The 23,140-nt window shown below is 42.6% G+C and overlaps 1 protein-coding gene across 2 annotated transcripts in view; it reads right to left on the reverse strand.

Moving 5' to 3' along the window:
* The window catches only part of LOC130309340 (T-box protein VegT-like), a 32,462-nt gene extending 9,322 nt beyond the window's left edge, over positions 1-23,140 (reverse strand). Inside the window, exon 1 of one of the 2 annotated variants that reach the window (XM_056552318.1) lies at positions 23,026-23,140. The gene's annotated coding sequence lies outside the window, so the exon portion shown is untranslated. Of the gene's footprint in view, positions 1-7,085; positions 7,179-23,025 lie in introns of those variants that run through there. The other variant, XM_056552317.1, reaches the window with a different exon arrangement.

Consider the following 23,140-nt stretch of genomic DNA (forward strand, 5'->3'; position numbering starts at 1 on the left):
CTCCCTGGTACTTAAGGACCAAGGACGTACACGTACGTCCTCGGTAATTTCGGTCCCTGCCGCGCACCGGGCGGGGACCGGACCGGGGTGACTGCTGTTATCGACAGCAGGCACCCTGTGCAAATGCCCGGGGGGGGGGGGGGGGGGGCTGGTGTCATCTGACCCCCCCCCCCCCCCATGTCTGTGATTCACGACGATCCCGGGTCATTCGGGTCTATGGTGACCCAGAAAATGAGGGGGATCTAGAAGCGACAACCAATAGCAGATTGGGGGTGGGGGGTTAACTTTCAGTTTCCCCGTTCTGCCCACCCACAATAGGCGGGGCAGAACGTGGAAACAAGAGGAGGATCGGTGCTGGAGTCCACTTACCCATTGGATGCGGCAGCGCGCGACATTCGGCTGCAGAAGAGGACGGCGACATGGCTCACTGGATCCTACGGAAGCCAGTGAGTTGCCTAGCAACATCTGGAGGGCTACAGTTTGAGACCACTATACAGTGGTCTCTAAACTGTAGCCCTCCAGATGTTGCAAAACCAACTCTGTTTGCTGTGTGGGCATGCTGGGATTTGTAGTTTTGCAACAGCTGGAGGGCTACAGTTTGGAGATCACTGTGCAGTGGTCTCTAAACTGTGGCCCTTAGATGTTGCAAAACTGCAAATCCCAGCATGCCCAAACAGCAAACAGCTGTCTCGGTATGCTGGGCATTGTAGTTGTGTACCTCCAGCTGTTGCATAACTACATCTCCCAGCATGTCCTTCGGAAATAAATACATGCTGGGAGTTGTAGTTTTGCAACAACTGGAGGCACACTGGTTGGTAAAATACTGAGTTCGGTAACAGAACCTAACTGAAGGTTTTCCAACCAGTGTGCCTCCAGCTGTTGCAAAAGTACAACTCCCAGCATGCGCGGTCTGTCAGTATATGCTGGGAGTTGTAGTTTTGAAACAGCTGGAGCTTTGCCCCCTCATGTGAATGTATGAGGGGGGCAAATAAAAATGAAAAAATTATTGTACGGCAGGGTTTCCAAAATGGAGTCTCCAGCTGTTGCAAAACAACAACTCCCAGCATTTCTGGACAGCCACCGACTGTCCAGGTATGCAGGGAGTTGAGCAACAGCTGGAGGCACCCTGTTTGGGAATCACTGGCATAGAATACTACTATGTCCACCCCTATGCAATCCCTAATTTAGTCCTCAAATGCACATGGCGCTCTCTCACTTCGGAGCCCTGTCGTATTTCAAGGAAACAGTTTAGGGCCACATATGGGGGATTTCCGTACTCGGGAGAAATTGCACTACAAATTTTGGGGGGCTTTTTCTCCTTTTACCCCTTATGAAAAGGAAAAGTTGGGGGCTACACCAGCCTGTTGAAAAAATTTAGCTGGTGTTGCCCCATACTTTTATTTTTTTTCCTTTTACCTCTTGTGAAAATAAAAAAAGACCCCCAAAATTTGTAATGCAATTTCTCCTGAGTACGGAAATACCCATATGTGGGCGTAAAATGCTGTGCGGGCGCAAAACAAGGCTAAATTGGTGATTTGCACAGGAGTGGCTGATTTTACAGCGGTTCTGACAAACGCAAAAAAATACCCACATGTGACCCCATTTTTGAAACTACACCCCTCACAGAACGTAACAAGGGGTATAGTGAGCCTGAACACCCCACAGGTGTTTAATTTTCGTTAAAGTTGGATGGGAAAATGAAAATTAAATTTTTCTCACTAAAATGCTGGTGTTACCCTAAATTTTTCATTTTCACAAGGGAAAATAGGCAAAAAGCCCCCCAAAATTTGTAACCCCATTTCTTCTGAGTAAGAACATACCCCATATGTGGATGTAAAGTGCTCTGCGGGCGAACTACAATGCTCAGAAGAGAATGAGTGACATTGGGATTTTGAAGAGAAAAATTTTCCAGAATTGAAGGCCACGTGTGTTTACAAAGCCCACATAGTGACAGAACAATGGACCCCCCCCCCTCCACATGTGACCCCATTTTGGAAACTACACCCCTCACATCATGTAATAAGGGGTACAGTGAGCATTTACGCCCCACAGGTGTCTGACATTTTTGGAACAGTGGTCCGTGAAAATGAAAAATGTTAATTTTTCATTTGCACAGCCCACTGTTCCAAAGATTTGTCAAATGCCAGTGGGGTGTAAATACTCACTGCACTCCTTATTAAATTCTATTAGGGGTGTAGTTTCCAAAATGGGGTTACATGTGGGTCCACTGTTCAGGCACCACGGGGGCTTTGTAAAACACACATGGCCCCTGACTTCCATTCCAAACAAATTCTCTTTCCAAAAGCTCAATGGCGCTCCTCCTCTTCTGAGCATTGTAGTGCACCAGCAGAGCACTTGATGTCCACACACGGGGTATTTCCATACTCAGAAGAAATGGGGTTACAAATTTTGGGGGCAACTCCATTACCCCTTGTAAAAATGTAAAATTTCGTGAAAAAAAAATGCATTTTAGTGAAAAATATTTTTTTCCCCCATCTACACATCCAACTTTAACAAAAAGTCGTCAAACACCTGTGAGGTGTTAAGGCTCACTGTATCCCTTGTTACGTTGCTTGAGGGGTGTAGTTTACAAAATAGTATGCCATGTGTTTTTTTTTGCTGTTCTGGCACCATATGGGCTTCCTAAATGTGACATGCCCCCCAAAAACCATTTCAACAAAATTTGCTTTCCAAAAGCCAAAATGTGACTCCTCTTCTGAGCATTGTAGTTTGCCCGCAGAGCATTTTACGTCCTAACATGGGGTATTTCCATACTCAAGAGATGGGGTTACAAGTTTTGGGGGGCATTTTCTCCCATTACCATTTGTAAAAATTGTAAATTTGGGGAAAAAAACTGCACTTTAGTGAAAAAATTTTTTCTTCATTTACACATCCGACTTTAACGAAAAGTCATCAAACACCTGTGGGGTGTTAAGACTAACTGGACCCCTTGTTACGTGCCTTGAGGGGTGTAGTTTCCAAAATGGTATGCCATGTGGGGTGTTTTCTGCTGTTCTGGCACCATAGGGGCTTCCTAAATCGGACATGCTCCCAAAACCATTTCAGAAAAACTCACTCTCCAAAATCCCGTTGTCACTCCTTTCCTTCTGAGCCCTCTACTGCGCCCACTGAACACTTGACATACACATGAGGTATTTTCTTACTCGAGAGAAATTGGGTTACAAATTTTGAGAGGATTTTTCTGCTTTTACCCCTTGAAAAATTCAAAAACTGGGTCTACAAGAACATGCAAATATAAAGAATGAAGATTTTGAATTTTCTCCTTCAATTTGCTGCTATTTCTGTGAAACTCCTAAAGGGTTAACACACTTACTGAATGTCATTTTGAATAATTTGAGGGTTGCAGTTTTTATAATGGGGTCATTTATGGGGTATTTCTTATAAGAAAGCACATCAAATCCACTTCAAACCTGAACTGGTCCATGAAAAATTCCGATTTTGATTTTTTTTTGAAAAATATGAAATTTGCTGCTGAACTTTGAAGCCCTCTAATATCTTCTGAAAGTAAAAACATGTCAACTTTATGATGCGAACATAAAGTATAGACATTGTATTTGTGAATCAAAATATAACTTGGAATGCATTTTCCTTACAAGCAGAGAGCTTGAAAGTTAGAAAAATGCTAAATTTTCAATTTTTTCATAAAATTTGGGCATTTTTCACCAAGAAATTATGCAAGTATCGAAATTTAATATTCAATGAAATTTTATCGCTAACATAAAGTAGAATATTTCACGAAAAAAAAAAAAAACTCGGAAGCAGAATGAAAGGTAGAAGCATCCCAGAGTTACTAATGCTTAAAGTGACAGTGGTCAGATGTGCAAAAAACGCTCTGGTCCATAAGGCCAAAATAGGCCTGGTCCTTAAAGGGTTAAAAATCTTAATCCTTCCAGTACTTATTAGCTGCTGAATACTACAGAGGAAAATCTTTTTTTGGGGGGGGGAGGGGAGACAGTGCTCTCTGCTGACATCTGTCCATTTTAAGAACTGCCCAGAGTAGGAGAAAATCCCCATAGAAAACACATGCTGTTCTGGACAGTTCATAAAATGGACAGAGATGTCAGCAGAGAGCTCTGTGTTCCAAAAAGAAAATAATTTTCTCTGTAGTATTAAGCAGCTAATAAATACTGGAAGGATTAAGATTTTTAATAGAAAAAATTTACAAGTCTAACTTTCAGGCACCGATTGATTTAAAAAAAATAAATAAATAAAAATAAAGTTTTCCACCGTAGTACCCCTTTAAGGCTAGGATTACCTAGGTCGGGTGTCTGGCATTTGTAACCCAGCCTAAATCTCGATGCCACAACTGAGGACAACATGCATCAGTTGTGTAGGATCTGGCATCCATTGTTTCTGAACACTGGAAGGGGGAACACCGCATGATGGGTTACCCGGTCCGGTGCCTGTCAGGCGAGTCCAACCATCCAGCATCTATGTGATACGTTCTATGCAAATGAATGGGATCAGTTCTAGGATCAGTTTACCTCCGGCACATTTTCTACCGTGCCGGAGGTAAGATTCCAGACACCTGACATATGTTAAGGATGGGGAACAAGTAGCTGATTGCGGGGGGGTCAGACCACTGGGGCCCCCACAATCACTGGGATGGGACCTGGCACTCTGTGAGGAGCACGTGCTCCATTCATTCTTATGGGATTGCCAAAAAGACCCGAGTACAGCTCTCAAGTATCAAAGGCGCTTCCATAGAAATGAATGGAGCACGTACAGCCTATCGGTAGACGACACACACTCCTCACAGAGCGCTGGGGTTCCATCCCACACAATCAGCTACTTAGTCAATATCCTGTGTATAGGAGATAAGTTCATTTTTGCCAAAGTACTCCTTTAAGTGTGCTCATTGCACCATTGGAAACTTTTTTTTTTTGGTGAATTTAAATGTGAATGAGGTGTTGGCACTGGGGATAACAGGTGGGCAAAAATGTTTTACATTCCCTATATATTTGTATAAGGCCAACTTAACTCAAAGCAGCGAGGAAGAGTGGAGACCCAGTATTATAGACAAACCAAAGACATTTGGTGAGTGACTTTAGTGTGTGCTTCAAAAATGACACCATTTGTGCATAAGGAGTTAAATGATGCTAATTAATTTTGACACTAGAGTAACAGACATCACTGAAGCCTACTGTGATATCTGTAAGTATACCCAACCTGTAACAACCTTCTAACCTTTTTTTTTTCTCTTTTTGGAGCACATGCATGTCTCTGTTGTGAAAGGTTTGTGCATTAGTCATTCTCCTGGGCATCCTAAGAAGGCTGTTTGAATAATGCTTCTGCTCTTTGTTCTTAACACTTTAGAAATGGTAAGTCTAGAATGACTGGATCAGCAAATTGATATGTTGTCAAATGCATCTTTATGACCGTGCACAAAGTACTAAGACATCAATACATGTACACAATGTAAATTTGGTCAGTAAGTGACTTACTAGGTGCCGCTAAATACTAAATTGCCAACTGGATTATAAACCTGAGTCAAAAGTACTCTAGGAAAAATAGTTCTAAGTGGTGCAAAGATTTTTAACTAAATTCCCTCTAAGAGCCTTATACAGAAATACATCAGTCTCAAGCTCCTTATGGCTATGAATGTATCTGTACAATGCTCTGTACAGAATGCCCTTTCACTGTCCAAAAAACAACCCAAATACTGCACAATACCCGGGATACAGTATTGTTATAATATATTACACACAGGCTATTCCTTATAACGTCCATATCAGTGTTTCCCAACCAGTGTGCCTCCAGCTGTTTTAAAATTACCATACTGGGGAGCTGGAGGCACACTGGTCTATATAGTAGTGTAGGACAAATATTAGTGCCAGCACAGCAACAACATCCTCAAATGTTTGCAAGCCACGCTGATGTATATCCAGAAAAACAGTGCCAATGGCAAGCAATGTCCCCGGTAGTTTTTGGTATAGCATTGACCAATGAATCAGAATCTTCCAATAATATATATATATATATACTCTTTCCTCAAGGACTACTCCACTAAAAGCAACAAACATTTGCACAAAAGTGCAAATGTAGTCTGTACAGTCACAGTAGACCTGCTTTATCTGAACAGATATGTCCTATTACGGTACATGAATGTGGTCAGAGTATAGGCTGCTGAAGATTTTAAACCAGACAAAAACTGATGGCCAATTTGTGTGCATTGATAAATGATAAAAGTAAATGTATCTTTACCCTAAAGTAGAGTCATTCCGTTTCATACAGTGCACTTCCATTAAGAGTAGGGCAAAACCATAAAAGAGCAGTAAAGTAGCTTAGACATCAATACCTGCTGTTATTGTGTATGCAAGCTATTGCAAATTTGATATCGCATGGCTAACCAGTCTAAGCAAATGTAATAAAATAAGTAAAAAATGTAATTATAAAATAAATAAACTATATGTCACCGACTGGATCTGTGCAGTTTAGTCTAAGGTTGGCATACAATAATTCCTGGTACAATAAGCTGTAATCCTTTTTTACCCCCACTCTCTCTGCAGGTGACCACTTGGGTATGGCATTAACCCTACCTAATACTTTCTAAAGATAATATATTGGATTGTAAACTGTTGATTTTTTGCATCTTTCAATTACATAGTGAGGAGCATAATTGTGGATAACACTGTTTCATTGTAAACAAGTATGACAATTAGAGATGAGAAAACTTACAGTAAATTCGATTCGTCACGAACTTCTCGGCTCGGCAGTTGATGACTTATCCTGCATAAATTAGTTCAGCTTTCAGGTGCTCCCGTGGGCTGGAAAAGGTGGATACAGTCCTAGGAGACTCTTTCCTAGGACTGTATCCATCTTTTCCAGCCCACCGGAGCACCTGAACTAATTTATGCAGGATAAGTCATCAACTGCCGAGCCGAGAAGTTCGTGACGAATCGAATTTACTGTAAGTTCGCTCATCTCTAATGACAATGACATCCACAGATCTAATGTGCTTTATTGTAGGTCATCTATATTATACACACACTCTACACATTTTATACAATTTTAAAAATGCCCCCAATTTGGCCAATAAAGATTTTCGGTCCAAATACACCTACCATGGATGTCGAGTTAACTTGCCATAACTGCAGGACAGGGAGGCAAATCCTATTCCTTTGCTTTTTTAGAAAAGGAGCATGTCTTGTTAATCTACAAGAAAACAATAGGGTTTATTTCCCTAGAGGGGGCTCCCCACAAGGACCATGTAAGTGCCATTTAGGAACACATTACAATGTGTGAAATAGATTTATTTGCATGTAATGCCACTCTTTAGCATCTTGATGGTTGAGTGAGGAACATGTCACAACATGAAGGGAAGTGGTGTAGGAGAGGCACTTATAGTACTTTACAGCCGTTGGCTGTCCGGGCATGCTGGGAGTTGTAGTTTTGCAACATCTGGAGGTCCGCAGGTTGGAGACCACTGCTGTATAGTGATCGCCCAATATCCAGCTAGCATCCTAATTTCTTCTATCTAGTTATTTTAATGACAATGGTCCTATCTACACATTATTGGTTTCTAAGGACGTGGTCTTTCCTCATTTGACATGAATCATCGCACATAGATGGCATCTTTCATAAATCATTGATTTCAAACCAGTAGAATTGTCATTTCCTAAATTAAAATAGTGACTTACAATGTACCAACTCCATAATAGTCATCAAAAGAATGCCACAACAATTGCCAAAAGCTGTGTGGCATCATCACATGCCAGTTGTGATCTGTTTCACACATCACATTATCTTAAAGCAGTGGTCTCCAAACTGTGGACCACCAGATGTTGCAAAACTACAATTCCCAGCATGCCCGGTCAGCTAAAGGTCCACAGTTTGGGGGCCACTGTCCAAAAGCAATGTTCCCCAACCTGTGGCTCTCCAGTTGTTGCAAAGATGCATTTCCTGCATGCTGGGAGTTGTAGTTTTCTAACAGCTGGTGAGCATGCCACTAAGAGTGGTCCAAATGTATTAGTCTATGCAAGGCAAATTGGGTCCCATTACATCTTCACTTCTAAAAAGGCTCTGGTGTAATTAAAGATTAGCTGTAATTGATTGCCATCTGTGACAAAAATAAATAAAAAATCTGCAGCAGATTAAATTGACCTCAATGGGGTCTGCTGCGGGTAACCCACCCATGTGAGTGTACCCTTAGGTTGGCTGAATTTAAAAGTAAAACTTGGCCCAGTTTGATAAATCTGGGCCAAGTTTTTTTTAATTCAGCCAACCTAAGGGTACACTCACATGTGAGGGTTACCCACAGCAGATCCCATTAAAATCGATTTCATCTGCTGCAGAGTTTCCTGCTGAAAAATCTGCAGCAGGAAACTCACAGGTAAACCCGCTTGTGTGAACGTACCCTTAAAAGGGGTACTCGACTGGTCAGCGTTCAGAACATTTAGTTCTGTACGCTGTGCTCGCGCTGCAGGGGTCCGCCACGCCCTTTGTAACATCACACCACGCCCCCTCAATGCAAGTCTATGGGAGGAGGCGTGACGGCCATGAACGCTTACCAGTGGGGCAACACTTTAAAGCCAAAAACTGCCGTTTGTAGCATGCGTGCCTCTCAGATAGCTGGGGCGCCACACAGGAGATGTCCATGGTCATACACTAAACCCTTAGGCCCTATTCAGACAGCAAAATTTGCGTCGGGAAGAATTCTGGCCTGACATTCCGCACACAGCAGGTGCAGGCAGAACAAGCCGACGCTAGGACTGTTCAATGTGTCTGCGGATTCCTCTGGAAAATGCATTGCAGTCTATGAAGATGGCGCATTTCCTAGTGCCACCGAATCAAGTGCAGAATGTCCGCCTGTATTTTCTGGTGGACATTCCTGATATTTTCGGCCGTGTGAACATTTCTGCAGAGGCATTAATTGGAATTTCCGTGGAAGATGTTTCTACTGCTGAAATTCTGCTATGTGCACGGTGCAAAAGCATCCCTGTGAAAACAATGGCAGCCTGCTGCACCAAAATTTCCAAACTGAATTTTTCCACCGGATGCCGCTCTGAAATTCTGCTGTGTGAATGGTGCCTTATACATTGGAGGCCCCAAGCTATGTGCAGCATTAGAAAATGTGTTTTCTTTGGCTGAGAAATAGAACAATGACATTTCATGTTAACTGCACTAGAAGGAGCAATATCTGTCTATGCGAGTTCAGTAAGGTTTTATGCACAGAAGTTTGCTGTGGTCAGCTTTTACATTAAAAAGAAGTAATACACATAGCAATACAAACAAAAATGTTAACTCTGTAAAACAAATAGAACCTGATTTAAACCACCTAACAGAAGTGACATGGAGAAAGTGTGCTAAATCCATTAACACCACAACAGTGTTAGAAATAAGTCTCACTAAGCCTGTAGGATTTCTCCACTATACAGGTAAAACTGTCATTTTAACAATGATTCATTCTCTTATCCATGGTAAATGTATCACAAGTGACACTACTGCTGAAGACAGCGACTAACCAGGTCTAATGAATAGATTATCTGATAATGAGCACAACAGGTGTCACTACTGCTACGGGGAAAAATCTAGAATAATGCAAAAGTGACAGATGCAATAGTTTGGCAATTTAGTGTGAGCACATGTACATGTCAGAGCTCTGTGTCTAGAACATGTATGACATTGCAAATAGGTCATGTGGGGGTTGCACAGTTGCTATTCAGGTATGTTCCCATGAATCTGCTCCATTAAAGGACATCTGCAGAGGAAAACACTTATCCCCTATCCACAGGATAGGGGATAAGTGTTTGATCGTGGGGGTCCGAACGCTGGAACCCCCGCGATCTCCTGCATGGGGCCGACACTCCTCCCTCATGTAGTTCTATGGGAGAGGTGGGGAGGTAGCATTTGTGCCTCCCCACCTCTCCCATAGAACTGTATGGGGACAGGGCGGAGAAGGGGGCGTAACAGTCGACCTCTCAGGTCGACACTACGCACGTTAGCACTCACACTGAGCGCTAATGCCGGGGCCCGTTTAGGAGATAGCGGGAGTCCCATCGGTCGGACCCCCGGGATCAAACACTTATCCCCTTATCCTGTGGAACGTGGAATGTGCAACGTGTGAACTAAGCAGCAGAATCCCATTAAAATCATTGGGAGAGTGCGGCAAGCCAGATCTACTCGGATTTCCCTTGTGGTAATTCTAAACAGAAACTTCTTACATTTTCCGCTCGTTGCCTTTGGTAGCCAGACAGAATTCCCTAGAAGGAATGCTTTTTGGGGAGAACACTTTTCTACACCATGTCATAAAGCCAGGACCGGGTCTGCCTTTTGGCAAAATAGGCAGCCGCCTAGAGCAACCTCTTGGGGGGTGGAGCTGCTCTGTCCACCGCAACTTAGCCAGCCAGCATGAGCACCACACACTCACAGCCAGCACCACTCCCCCCCCCCCCCCAACGCCCCCCAGCATTTGTTACAGTGTGTCACCCCAGTTATAAAAAGATTACGTAAGAAAGGGGTTTGTTATAGTGTTTGACCCCTGTAGTAAGGTGATTACATGAGGAGGAGGTTTGTTACAGTGTGTCACCCCAGTAGTAAGGAGATTACATAAGAGGGTGTATGTTACAGTGTGTCATCTCAGTAGGTAAGGTGGGGAGTATAAGGGCGGGGTCAAGGGGTGGCAAAATTAGCTTTCGCCTAGGGTGGCAAGAATCCGAACTTTTTTTATTCTGTTGAAACGTTAGAATTTGATAAGAAATGCACAAGCTGTAAAACTAGCTAAACACTTAGAAAATCAAAATACACGACCCTCCCACATTGCTGGGCATGGCCAGCACTATGCACTGGCTCTTGTAGAGAGGATCTTGTGCATCTATTTATATGCTCTAATTGGAGCGTATGGATGGGGGATATTTTTGATGTGACACAGAAGTTATAATCGGGATTTGCTGTATAAGGCTATGATCACACTACATTCTTGCCCCCGTTAATCACATCCGACTAAAACAAAATGCTGATGTATTTACTTCTATGGCCGAATGGAGTGACTCCCTTCGGGACATATCCTCTATTTTAAATGGACTCATTACGGGGCTGTTCCGTTTTTGAAATTGCGCATACTTCCTGAATGGAGTCACCAGGTAACTCCATTCAGCCATAAAACTGGATGGCGTCCACTGCCCTCCGTTAACAGTAAACGTTGGCATCCTGTTTTTGGCGGGATGCCAATAGATACATTGTTGGGGCAGGAACAGAGTGTGATCGTACACTTCATTCACTACAAGCATTGCATATCTTTAATGCACCGCCATATGCTGCCTACAATTGGCCATATCTTACTCTGTTGATCCAGCAGAGTTTAGTATAATCAATAATGACTAAGTCTACGGCGACCTCCAAACTAGTTCAAAATTGGATGAAAAACTGACTACTCCAGAGATAAGTTGCTAACATGAACATTTGCTCAAACTAACATCCATCTAGGTCTACAACCAGCTTGAAAAGGAATTTACAGATTGTTAGAACTGAACTAGACTAATATTTTGCAGTATTGTAGTCCGATGCAAATAAGAAAAAACTACATGAAATAGGTGACTATTTTAAATCCGCAGCCTTAACATTCCTCTCTGGTGTTCGCCATGAAGCCATGTAAGGGTTAAGAGTGTCTTGGCAGTGCAGTATTTAGTGTCTGTACAGTGAGGCTATGTTTGATGTGGGTTTATGTGTTAATGAAGCCACTGTCTGATATTTAAGAGTGCTCAATCCACAAGCAGCTGATGGGAGCTCGGGGAGTCATCAAGTGTTGGGGAAAGATGCCAAACCCCATACACAACTTTAACACCTCTCTCAGTGCTCCCAGCGGGAAACAATGGCTATTGATTGGGATAGATTAAAGCTGCCAAGAAATGAGTTTCCTGAGGCTGGGAAGAAAAGTGAAAATGTGGAAGCTCTATTGTAATGTGACAAAGCATCAGACTGCATTGTGCTGGATACAGAGTACCTGTGCGCTTTGGACAGAGGATGTTTATTTGTGTCTGTACCCTCCTCTATGACAGGCAGCACTACAGTTCTTCTGGACAGGGTCTTCATCTAGTAGCCTACTCACATGCATGACTTTACAGAAACTCAAACTCTTGTATACAGTCCCCTACATGGAATTTGAAGTTCGTTTGTGTGATGCAGAGTTGTAGCTTTAGGGGTGCAGAGGTAGCAGCCACTCATGTCTTGTTGCCACATACCGAGACTCCACTATAAGGATACGTTCACACTACGTAATTCCCGCAGAATTCCACGAACCAAATTCAGCATGGTTATCTCTATCAGTGTGAATGGGTTTTCCGCGAGACCCGCTCACACTGAGCAATTTCAGCGGCAGACAATTCCACCACTAAAATTGTTCTGCGCAAAGAAGGAACATGTTCATTCTTTGCGCGGAAGTCCACGAGCACTGCATAGCCGTATAGGGTGACGGAACAGGGCTGCTCGGTCCTACCACTGAAGACTGAATCTCCACTCGTTGAATTCTGCTTAAATTGCCCAGTGTGGGTACATTCACACAATTTAATTTTCATGCAGAATTTTGCATTAGAATGCAGCAGAGATTCCGCAGTGCCATTGATTTAGAATTTCCGCAGCAGATGTTTCTGCTGCAGGAATGCAGATTCTGGAGTCCACAGAAAGAATGGACATGTCTATTTTTTTTGCAGAGTCCGCACAAAAATGCATTGCCATTTACGAGATGGCACATATGCAAACAGTCCTAGCACTGGCATGTTCTGCCGATGCGCCGCTGTCGGGGGAAATGTTTGCTCAGACATTTTCTGTGCGGACATTCTCCTGTGTGAACATAGCCTAAGGCTGCCTTTAGACATGGCATAAAAAAAAACCAAACAAACAACCATTTCAGTTTTTGAGCTAAGAAGGGATTCAAAAGGAATGGGAGATATAAAAGGAAGAACTTATACTTCTCCCTGTTTGATCCACTTCTGGCTTTGGCTTAACCCCTTAAGGACTCAGGGTTTTTCCGTTTTTGCACTTTCGTTTTTTCCTTACCTTTTAAAAATCATAACCCTTTCAATTTTCCACCTAAAAATCCATATTATGGCTTATTTTTTGCGTCGCCAATTCTACTTTGCAGTGACATTAGTCATTTTACCCAAAAATGCACGGCGAAACGGAAAAAAAATCATTGTGCGTTAAAAAAATCGAAAAACCCCCCCCATTTTGTAACTTTTGGGGGCTTCCGTTTCTACGCAGTGCATATTTCGGTAAAAATTACACCTTATTATTCTGTAGGTCCATACGGTTAAAATGATACCCTACTTATATAGGTTTGATTTTGTCGCACTTCTGGAAAAAATCATAACTACATGCAGGAAAATTTATACGTTTAAAAATGTCATCTTCTGACCCCTATAACTTTTTTATTTTTCCACGTACAGAGCAGTATGAGGACTCATTTTTTGCGCCGTGATCTGAAGTTTTTATCGGTATGATTTTTGTTTTGATCGGACTTTTTGATCACTTTTTATTCATTTTTTAATGGTATAAAAAGTGACCAAAATACGCTTTTTTGGACTTTAGAATTTTTTTGCGCGTACGCCATTGACCGTGCGGTTTAATTAATGATATATTTTTATAGTTCAGACATTTACGCACGCGGCGATACCACATATGTTTATTTATTTATTTTTTTTACACTGTTTTATTTTTTTTATGGGAAAAGGGGGGTGATTCAAACTTTTATTAGGGAAGGGGTTAAATGACCTTTATTAACACTTTTTGTTCACTTTTTTTTGCAGTGTTATAGGTCCCATAGGGACCTATAACACTGCACACACTGATCTCTTACACAGATCACAGGTGTGTATTAACACGCCTGTGATCAGCATTATCGGCGCTTGACTGCTCCTGCCAGGATCTCAGGCACGGAGCAGTAATTCGTCGATCGGACACCGAGGAGGCAGGTAAGGGCCCTCCCGGTGTCCGATCAGCCCGACTGAGCAGACGGGTCACTTTCAGTTTCACTTTAGAAGCGGCGGTCAGCTTTGACCGCCGCTTCTAAAGGGTTAATACCGCACATCGCCGCGATCGGCGATGTGTGGTATTAGCCGCAGGTCCCGGCCGTTGATGAGCGCCGGGACCGACGCGATATGATGCAGGATTGCGGCGCGATCCCGCTTCATATCGCGGGAGCCGGCGCAGGACGTAAATATACGTCCTGCGTCGTTAAGGGGTGCTCCACTGGAATTTTTTTTTTTTTTTTTTTTTTTTAAAGAAACTCCGGTGGAAACAAGTGGAAAACAAAATGTTTTCATATCAACTGGCTCCAGAAAAGTCAAACAGATTTGTAAATCTGTGAAGTTCTTTCCAGTCTGACAACTGTGCTCTCTGCTGACACCTCTGTCCATGTAAGGAACTCTCCTGATTAGAAGCAAATTACCATAGTAAACCACTGCTGCTCTGGACAGTTCCTGACACGGACAGAGGTGTCAGCAGAGAGCACTGTGGTCAGACTGGAAAGAACTTCACAAATTTCTTTGAAGTATATCTGCAGTATACAGCAGCTGATAAGTACTGGAAGGGTTAATTTTTTTAATAGAAGTAATTTACAAATCTGTTTAATTTCATGGCACCAGTTGGTTTTAATTTTTTTCCCCCACCGTAGTTCCTTTAAATCAACTGGTGCCTGAAAGTTAAACAGATTTTTAAATTACTTCTATTTAAAAAATTTCCTTTTTCACTTTGTAAATCTGATTCATTCTTAAACTGTTAAGTCTAGGTTTATATTGGTCCAGATTTGTTTCCCCCTCAAGGGGGGGGGGGGGGAATAAAAATTGTGGGGAAACTTAGTTTTAGGCTATGTTCACATGCTAGAATTTCTCAATGGAATTTTGCATGAAAATTTTGCATGAATTTATAGCCAATACACTGTCCCACTCACACAGCAGAATTTCCGCTGCAGGAATTAAATTGAAGTGAATCAGCAATGCATTTCTGAAGTATTTATTGAAAAAAATTGTCATGCAGAATTCCTTGCAGAAACTGTGCTGCATGAACATAGCCTGCCATCACGCACAGCAGTTTAGGCTGTCATCACATTCAGCAGTTTGTTTCGGAAAACCACCACGGTAGTTTTTAAAGGGGTACTCCACTGAAAAACTTGTTTTTTTTAAATCAACTGGTGCCTGAAGGTTAAACAGATTTGTAAATTACTTCTATTTAAAAATCTTAATCCTTCCAGTACTTAGCTGCTGTATGCTCCACACAAAGTTCTTTTCTTTTTGAATTTCCTTTCTGTCTGATCACAGTGCTCTCTGTTGACCCCTATGTGCATTTTAGGAACTGTCCAGAGTAGAAGTAAATCCCCATATCAAACCTCTCCTGCTCTAGACAGTTCCTGACATGGACAGAGGTCTCAGAAGAGAGCACTGTGGTCAGACAGAAAGGACATTTTTAAATAGAAGTAATTTACAAATCTGTTTAACTTTGACACCAGTTGATTTAAAAAAAAAAAATATAGATATGTTGTTTTCTAGTGGAGGAGTACCCCTTTAAAAACTAGTGATGGTTTTCCAAAACAAACTGCTGAATGTGATGGCAACCTAAACTGCTGTGCATGATGGCAGGCTATGTTCGTGCGACAATTTCTGCAAGGAATTCTACATGAAATTTTTTCCAGTAAATTCTTCAGAAATGAATTGCTGATTCACTTCAATTAAATTCTTGCAGCGGAAATTCTGCTGTGTGAGAGAGATAGCAGAATCCTATTCAAGTGTATTGGCTATAAAATTCACGCAAAATTGAATTCATGAGAAATTCTAGCGTGTGAACATAGCCTAAAACTAAGTTTCCCCACAACTTGAAGAAAAAAAATCTGGACCAATGTAAACCGGCTGTTTGATAAATCGGTAGCATTCTTTGACTGTCTAGTCCAACTAGTAGATGGTTTAGATGGCAAACTAGAACAACAAGAATTGATAACTATCCCCAACATGTGAACTTGCCCTACTTTAGGTTTTTAATCGCCAATGTTCCCTGCTCAGTCATTCCCTTCCTCCTTTATGCACAGAGCATTAATAAATCAAGACAATAGCAATCCACAGTTTAGCATATTCCTCCAGGTAAGCAGCACTAATAGAAATGTGTGGCCTAAAACTGTACAGAGGTCTGGACTTTGTAATGAATAAGGACGACTACCAGTCAACATTCCATTGTGTATTCTAGTTTGTCCTTTCAGGATGTGTCTGCCCTCACAGAAAAAAGTAGTGAGGCTTTACCATTGTGTTATAAACCATTATATCGGCGCTCTGCCAACAATGGTGAGCCGCCGCGCCCATCCCCACCAAAAAAAAAATAATAAATAATGGGTAAAAGTGGTAAAAATTACTCGATCTCCTGCATATTACTATTATAGTTTATCTATGGTCTTAGCTACTAAATACAATTTTATCCATGTGTGAACAACATTAAACAAACAAACAGTATAACGTCCTAAATAGGCAATGATCCATCACTAACCTGAAGAGCTTGCTGCTTAAACACTGACATGAGACTTGCTTCAGCACAGAGCACCTGTGTGCCAATGCAGGCTCCCAATCTACCCCTACTTCAGACTATCCCAGGGGGCCATGCATGCCGGCCTCATTATAAAAGCTCTGCTGCAGGTGTATGCGGTGCTCCACATCTTATTAAAGGCACAGTGTCGTAGCATCTGCCATAGGGTGGGATGGAGAGGACTAAGTTTTATAGGGTGGGGTGTTAGTGCCATTTCATTTTGCGGTGTACAAAAGTGTACTTACTATGCTTTTGAATATGGAAGTGTTTTTTTTTTTAATCTAATTTAGGTCAATTGGAAACAATTTACAAGAACTTTGTTTTTAGCCACTGTTTAACGTGGTACATTTGGATTTTTTTTAAATTTTTTATAAAACATGGACAATGAAAACAAACAAACAAAAAAACCTGTGAACCTAGCCTATTCACGTTTGAGCACTAAAGGGGAGACTTATAAAAACCTGTGCAAAGGAAAAGTTGTCCATAGCAACCAATCAGATTGCTTCTTTAATTTTGCAGAGGCCTTGTTAAAAAATGAAAGTGAGCTGATTGGTTGCTATGGGAAACTGGGCAACTTTTCCTCTGGACAGGTTTTGAATAGAAATCAATGGGGTCCACTGCTTCCGTTAACAGTCTACATTAGTACCCACATTAGTCGTATGCATCAGCAACTTGCTGAAAACAGGATGCCAATGGATACAACTAATGGGGGTACTAACATAGTATGAACATACCCTAAGACTTTATTCTTTTGGATCTTTGATCTTTTGTGGGTATATCAGTATACTTTTCAGTTGGTTCTTTAGTGTATGCTGTAAAAGTAGTGTTGGTATAGATGTAAATATGCTCTTACATGCTTAAAAACTGCTGTTTTTTGGTGGGACTATTTGTGGAGTATTTGGTCTGTACTAATGTACTTTTAAAGGGTAAGTTTACACTGCACTAGTGCACCTGTTAGTTGTACCTGTCAGTATCTAGTTGAAAACATGATGCCAACGTGTACAGCAATGGAGCAGCATACTCCGTTCATTTTAATAGCTGAAACTGAGTCACTTAAAAGGAGATTCATCAAAAACTGTGCAGAGGAAAAGTTGTGCAGTTGCCCATAGCAACCAATCGGGTCGCTTATTTTATTTATAAAAGGGCCTGTGGAAAATGAAAGCAGCCATCTGATTGGTTGCTATGGGCTATTGGGCAACTTCTCCTTTGCACAGGTTTTGATAAATCTCCCCCTAGTGACTCTGTTCATGGACGTATGCACTATTTTAAGCAAATTCAAAAGTGCAGCAATATGCCTTTTTGAGTCCGCTTATAATGGTGTATACGTTGTGGACTTGAGGATCCACTTCTCCCGATTACAGTATATGATGGCATTCTGTTATGAATAATGGATTTACTAACTCAATTGTATTTGTTGGCATTCCAACACATACTGTTAACAGGAGCAGTGAACCCTATTCACTTCTATGGCCAAAAGTAACATATGCATTATTTAAAAAACCAATACCTCCCGAACTGAGTCACTACGGGTGACTCCAGTCAGCCATAGAAGTGAATGGGGTCCGCTTCTCCTGTTAACAGTATACGCCAGCTTCCCACTTTCGTCGGGATGCCGACTGATGCGATTAAAGGCAGCAATAGGATACGTTGACTCGAGTGGATTTACAGCGTATTTTACTCTGCGGATCCGCTGGTGAAGGCCTGCTCGTTGCGGCAATACGTTGCGATGATCAGACACACTGCAGCGTACTCGAGTACTCCCCAAACTGTGACCCTCCAGATGTTGCAAAACTACAACTCCCAGCTGGGATCCAGAAGTCTGCAGCGACGATCAGCTGTTCCTAGGCATTTTCTCCTGCAGGTACCGACCTCCATCTTCTCCCCATGTTCCCCGCGACATCCAGGGGTGGGCAGAATGGGGGGGTTGCCATGGCAACCCACTGTCCTGCTCTGCCATTGGTCAGAATCAGTTCTGACCAATGGCAGGGGATAGGAGGAGATCGCAGCACTGCAACCTCACTCCTACCCTGCAAGATGATCTGGGCTGTCACTGACAGGTCAGATCATCACTATTTTCTGGGCTGATCGGGTCACCAGAGACCCGATCAGCCCGGAATAGCAGAAAATCGCATGTCTGAATTGACATGCGATTTTCTGCGATCGCCAACATGGGGGGTCTCAGGAGCCCCCTCGGCGTTTGCCTCGGACGCCTGCTGAACGATTTCAGCAGGCGTCCAGTTACGCAACCCGCCCGTTGTGCGGCGGGATGCGAAATTCTCACAAACGTATGAGTACGTGCCTGGTCCTTAAGACCCAGGGCGCAGGGACGTACTCATATGTGCCTGGCCTTAAGGACTCATTTTTGCTTTTTCCTCCTCAGCTTCTAAAAATCATAACGGTTTCAGTTTTCCCCCTACAGACCTATATGAGAGCTTGTTTTTTCCACCACCAATTTTACTTTGTAATGACATTAATCAACCATTAACCCCTTAAGGACTGAGCCCTTTTTCACCTTAAGGTCTCGGCCATTTTTTGCAATTCTGACCACTGTCACTTTAAACATTAATAACTCTGGAATGCTTTTAGTTATCATTCTGATTCCGAGAATATTTTTTCGTGACATATTCTACTTTAACATAGGGGTAAAATTTTGTGGTAACTTGCATCCTTTCTTGGTGAAAAATCCCCAAATTTGATGAAAAATTAGAAAATTTTGGATTTTCCAAATACATTTTTTTTATTCACATATAAAATATGTCTACTTTATGTTTGCATCATAAAATTGACGTGTTTTTACTTTTGGAAGACACCAGAGGGCTTCAAAGTTCAGCAGCAATTTTCCAATTTTTCACAAAATTTTGAAACTCGCTTTTTTTCAGGGACCAGTTCAGGTTTGAAGTGGATTTGAAGGGTCTTCATATTAGAAATGCCCCATAAAAACTGCACCCCCCCAAAGTATTCAAAATGACATTCAGTCAGCGTTTTAACCCTTTAGGGGTTTCACAGGAATAGCAGCAAAGTGAAGGAGAAAGTTCACAATCTTCATTTTTTACACTCTCATGTTCTTGTAGACCCAATTTTTGAATTTTTGCAAGGGTAAAAAGGAGAACATTTTTACTTGTATTTGAAACCCAATTTTCTCGAGTAAGCACATACCTCATATGTCTATGTTAATTGTTCGGCGGGCGCAGTAGAGGGCTCAGAAGGGAAGGAGCGACAAATGGTTTTTGGGGGGCATGTGACCTTTAGGAAGCCCCTAGGGTGCCAGAACAGCAAAAAACCCCACATGGCATACCAAAGTTTTACACTTTTAAAAAGGGTAATAGCAGAATATACCCCCCAAAATTTGAAGACCAATTTCTCCCGATTCAGAAAACACCCCATATGGGGGTGAAAAGTGCTCTGCTGGCGCACTACAGGTCTCAGATGAGAAGGAGTCACATTTGGCTTTTTTGAAGGAAATTTTGCTCTGGGGGCAAGCCGCATTTAGGAAGCCCCTATGGTGCCAGGACAGGAAAAAAAAAAAACACATGGCATACCATTTTGGAAACTAGATCCCTTGGGGAACGTAACAAGGGGTAAAGTGAACCTTAATACCCCACAGGTGTTTCACGACTTTTGCATATGTAAAAAAACAAAAATTTTTTTTACCTAAAATGCTTGATTTCCCAAAAAATTTACATTTTTACAAAGGGTTAAAGCAGAAAATACCCCCCAAAATTTGAAGCCCAATTTCTCACGATTCAGAAAACACCCCACATGGGTTTGAAAAGTGCTCTGCTGGTGCATTACAGGTCTCAGAAGAGAAGGAGTCACATTTGGATTTTTGGAAGCAAATTTTGCTCTGGGGGCATGCCGCATTTAGGAAGCCCCAATGGTGTCAGGACAGCAAAAAACCCCCCCACATGGCATACTATTTTGGAAACTAGACCCCTCGGGGGACGTAACAAGGGTTTAAGTGAACCTTAATACCCCACAGGTGTTTCACGACTTTTGCATATGTAAAAAAAACTTTTTTTTTTAACCTAAAATGCTTCTTTTCCCAAAAATTTTACATTTTTAAAAAGGGTAAAAGCAGAAAATACCCTCCAAAATTTGTACCACAATTTCTCCCGAGTACGGCGATACCCCATATGTGACCCTAAACTGTTGCCTTGAAATACGACAGGGCTCCAAAGTGAGAGCGCCATGCGCATTTGAGGCCTAAATTAGGGACTTGCATAGGGGTGGACATAGGGGTATTCTACGCCAGTGATTCCCAAACAGGGTGCCTCCAGCTGTTGCAAAACTCCCAGCATGCCTGGACAGTCAGTGGCTCTCTGGTAATACTGGGAGTAGTTGTTTTGCAACAGCTGGAGGCTCCGTTTTGGAAACCGTGGCGTACCAGATGTTTTTCATTTTTATTGGGGAGGGGGGCTGTGTAGGGGTGAGTGTACATGTAGTGTTTTTTACTTTTTATTTTATTTTGTGTTTAGCAACCAGTGTGCCTTCAGCTGTTGCAAAAGCTACAACCCCCAGCATGTACGGACAGCGGAAGGGCATGCTGGGTCTTGTAGTTATGCAACAGCTGGAGGCATACTACTTTGGCTGGGGATGCTGGGGATTGTAGTTATGCAACAGCTGGAGACACACTGGTTTGCTGCTTAACTCAGTGTGCCTTCAGCTGTTGCAAAACTACAACTCTCAGCAGTCACCGACAGCCAATGGGCATGCTGGGAGTTGTAGTTATGCAACCAGCAGATGCACCACTACAACTCCCTGCATGCACTTTAGCTGTTTGTGCAAGCTGGGAGTTGTAGTTACACAACAGCTGAAGGTACACTTTTCCATAGAAAAAATGTGCCTCCAGCTGTTGCAAAACTATAAGTCCCAGCATGCCCAGCATGCCCATAAGGGCAAAACTATAAGTCCCAGCATGCCTGTCACTCACCTCCAAGGATCCACGCCGCATCAGGTCAGTCCCTCGTCGTTGTCGCCACCGCCGCTCCTGGGGCCCCGATCCCAACATTGACACCGGGGATCGGGGTCCCCAGCTCCCGGGGTGCACGTCCCTCACCCGCTCACGTCCTCCGGAAGAGGGGCGGAGCGGGAGTGACACCCGGAGCAGGCGCCCTGATTGGTCGGCCGGGAAACCGGCTGACGAATCAGGGCGATTGTGAGGTGGCACCAGTGCCACTTCACCCCTGCTGGCTATGGCCAGCCTGTAATTCCGGGTCACCGGGTCACTGGAGACCCGATTGACCCGGAATCTGCCGCAGATCGCTGGACTGAATTGTCCAGCGATCTGCGGCCATCGCCGACATGGGGGGTCATCATGACCCCCATGGGCGATATGCCGCGATGCCTGCTGAACGATTTCAGGATTTGACAGGACGTACTCAAACGTCCTGATTCCTTAAGGACTCGGAAAAGGGGCCATTTGAGTACGTCCTGCGTCCTTAAGGGGTTAAATCTACGGCGAAACCAGAAAACATTTATTTGGGGAACAATATTTAAAACATAACGCTATTTTGTAAATTTTGTGGGCTTCCGTTTCTACACAGTACATTTTTCAGTAAAAATTACATCTTATCTTTATTCTTTAGGTCCATATGATTAAAATGATACCCAACTTATGTAGGTTCGATTTTGTTTTACTTCTGTTAATAAATTATAACTTTTTGCACAAAAATTTGTACCTTCGGACCCCTATAATGTTTTTATTTTTTTGTATACGGGGATGTGTGAGGGCTAATTTTTTTGCACCGTGATCTGTAGTTTTTATCCATTTTGTTTTGATGGGACTTTTTGACCACTTTCTCTTACTTTTTTTATTTTAGAGTATACAAAGTGACCAAAAATATGCACTTTTGGACTTTAATATTTTTTTTTACGTATACGCCATTGACCGTGCGGTTTAAATAAGATTATATTTTTATAGTTTGGAGATTTACGCTATACCACATGTTTATTTTTGTTCATATTTAGTCCCCGCCATAGCATAGCACTGATCAGTGTTATCAGTGCTCTGCTGCTCCAGCCCACCATGGCTGACTGGAGCATCAGATCACCGAACGGACGGTGAGGAGGCAGATAAGGGCCCTCCCTCCATCCTCTTAGCTGATCGGGACACCGCAGTTTTACTACGGTGGTCCTGATCAGCTCGGCTGAGCTTCCAGGACTTTTTGTTTCTCCATTTTATTTTAGACGCTACAATCAACTTTGATTGCGGCGTTTAAGTGGTTAATGCTGGGCATCACTGCGTTCGGTAATGTCCGGCATTAAGCGGCTGATACCTGCCGGGACCAGCTCGCTATGGCGCGTGCTTAGCTCCTGAGCCAATGTCATAGAAGAGTAGTGGGCGCAGGGCGTACGTATACGCCCTGCGTCCTTAAGGGGTTAAAGGGGTACTCCGGTGGTTAATTTTTTGGACTATATGGCATCTTCTTAAGTTTTTGTAAGTTTTTTTTTTTTTCTTGCAATATACATGTGTTATATGTTTTGGCAGCATGTAAGTGTTTTTCTTACCTGTTTGTTGGGCAGGAAGTTTTCTTTTACTGTTGTCCACAGTTCTGAGTCTGTTGTGGACAAGATGTCACAGATTTTTTTTTTCTCTGTCTGCATGAGAGGAATAAGCCACGCC

The sequence above is a fragment of the Hyla sarda genome, chromosome 1, assembly GCF_029499605.1.
Source record: "Hyla sarda isolate aHylSar1 chromosome 1, aHylSar1.hap1, whole genome shotgun sequence".
In the NCBI taxonomy this organism is placed as follows: domain Eukaryota; kingdom Metazoa; phylum Chordata; class Amphibia; order Anura; family Hylidae; genus Hyla; species Hyla sarda.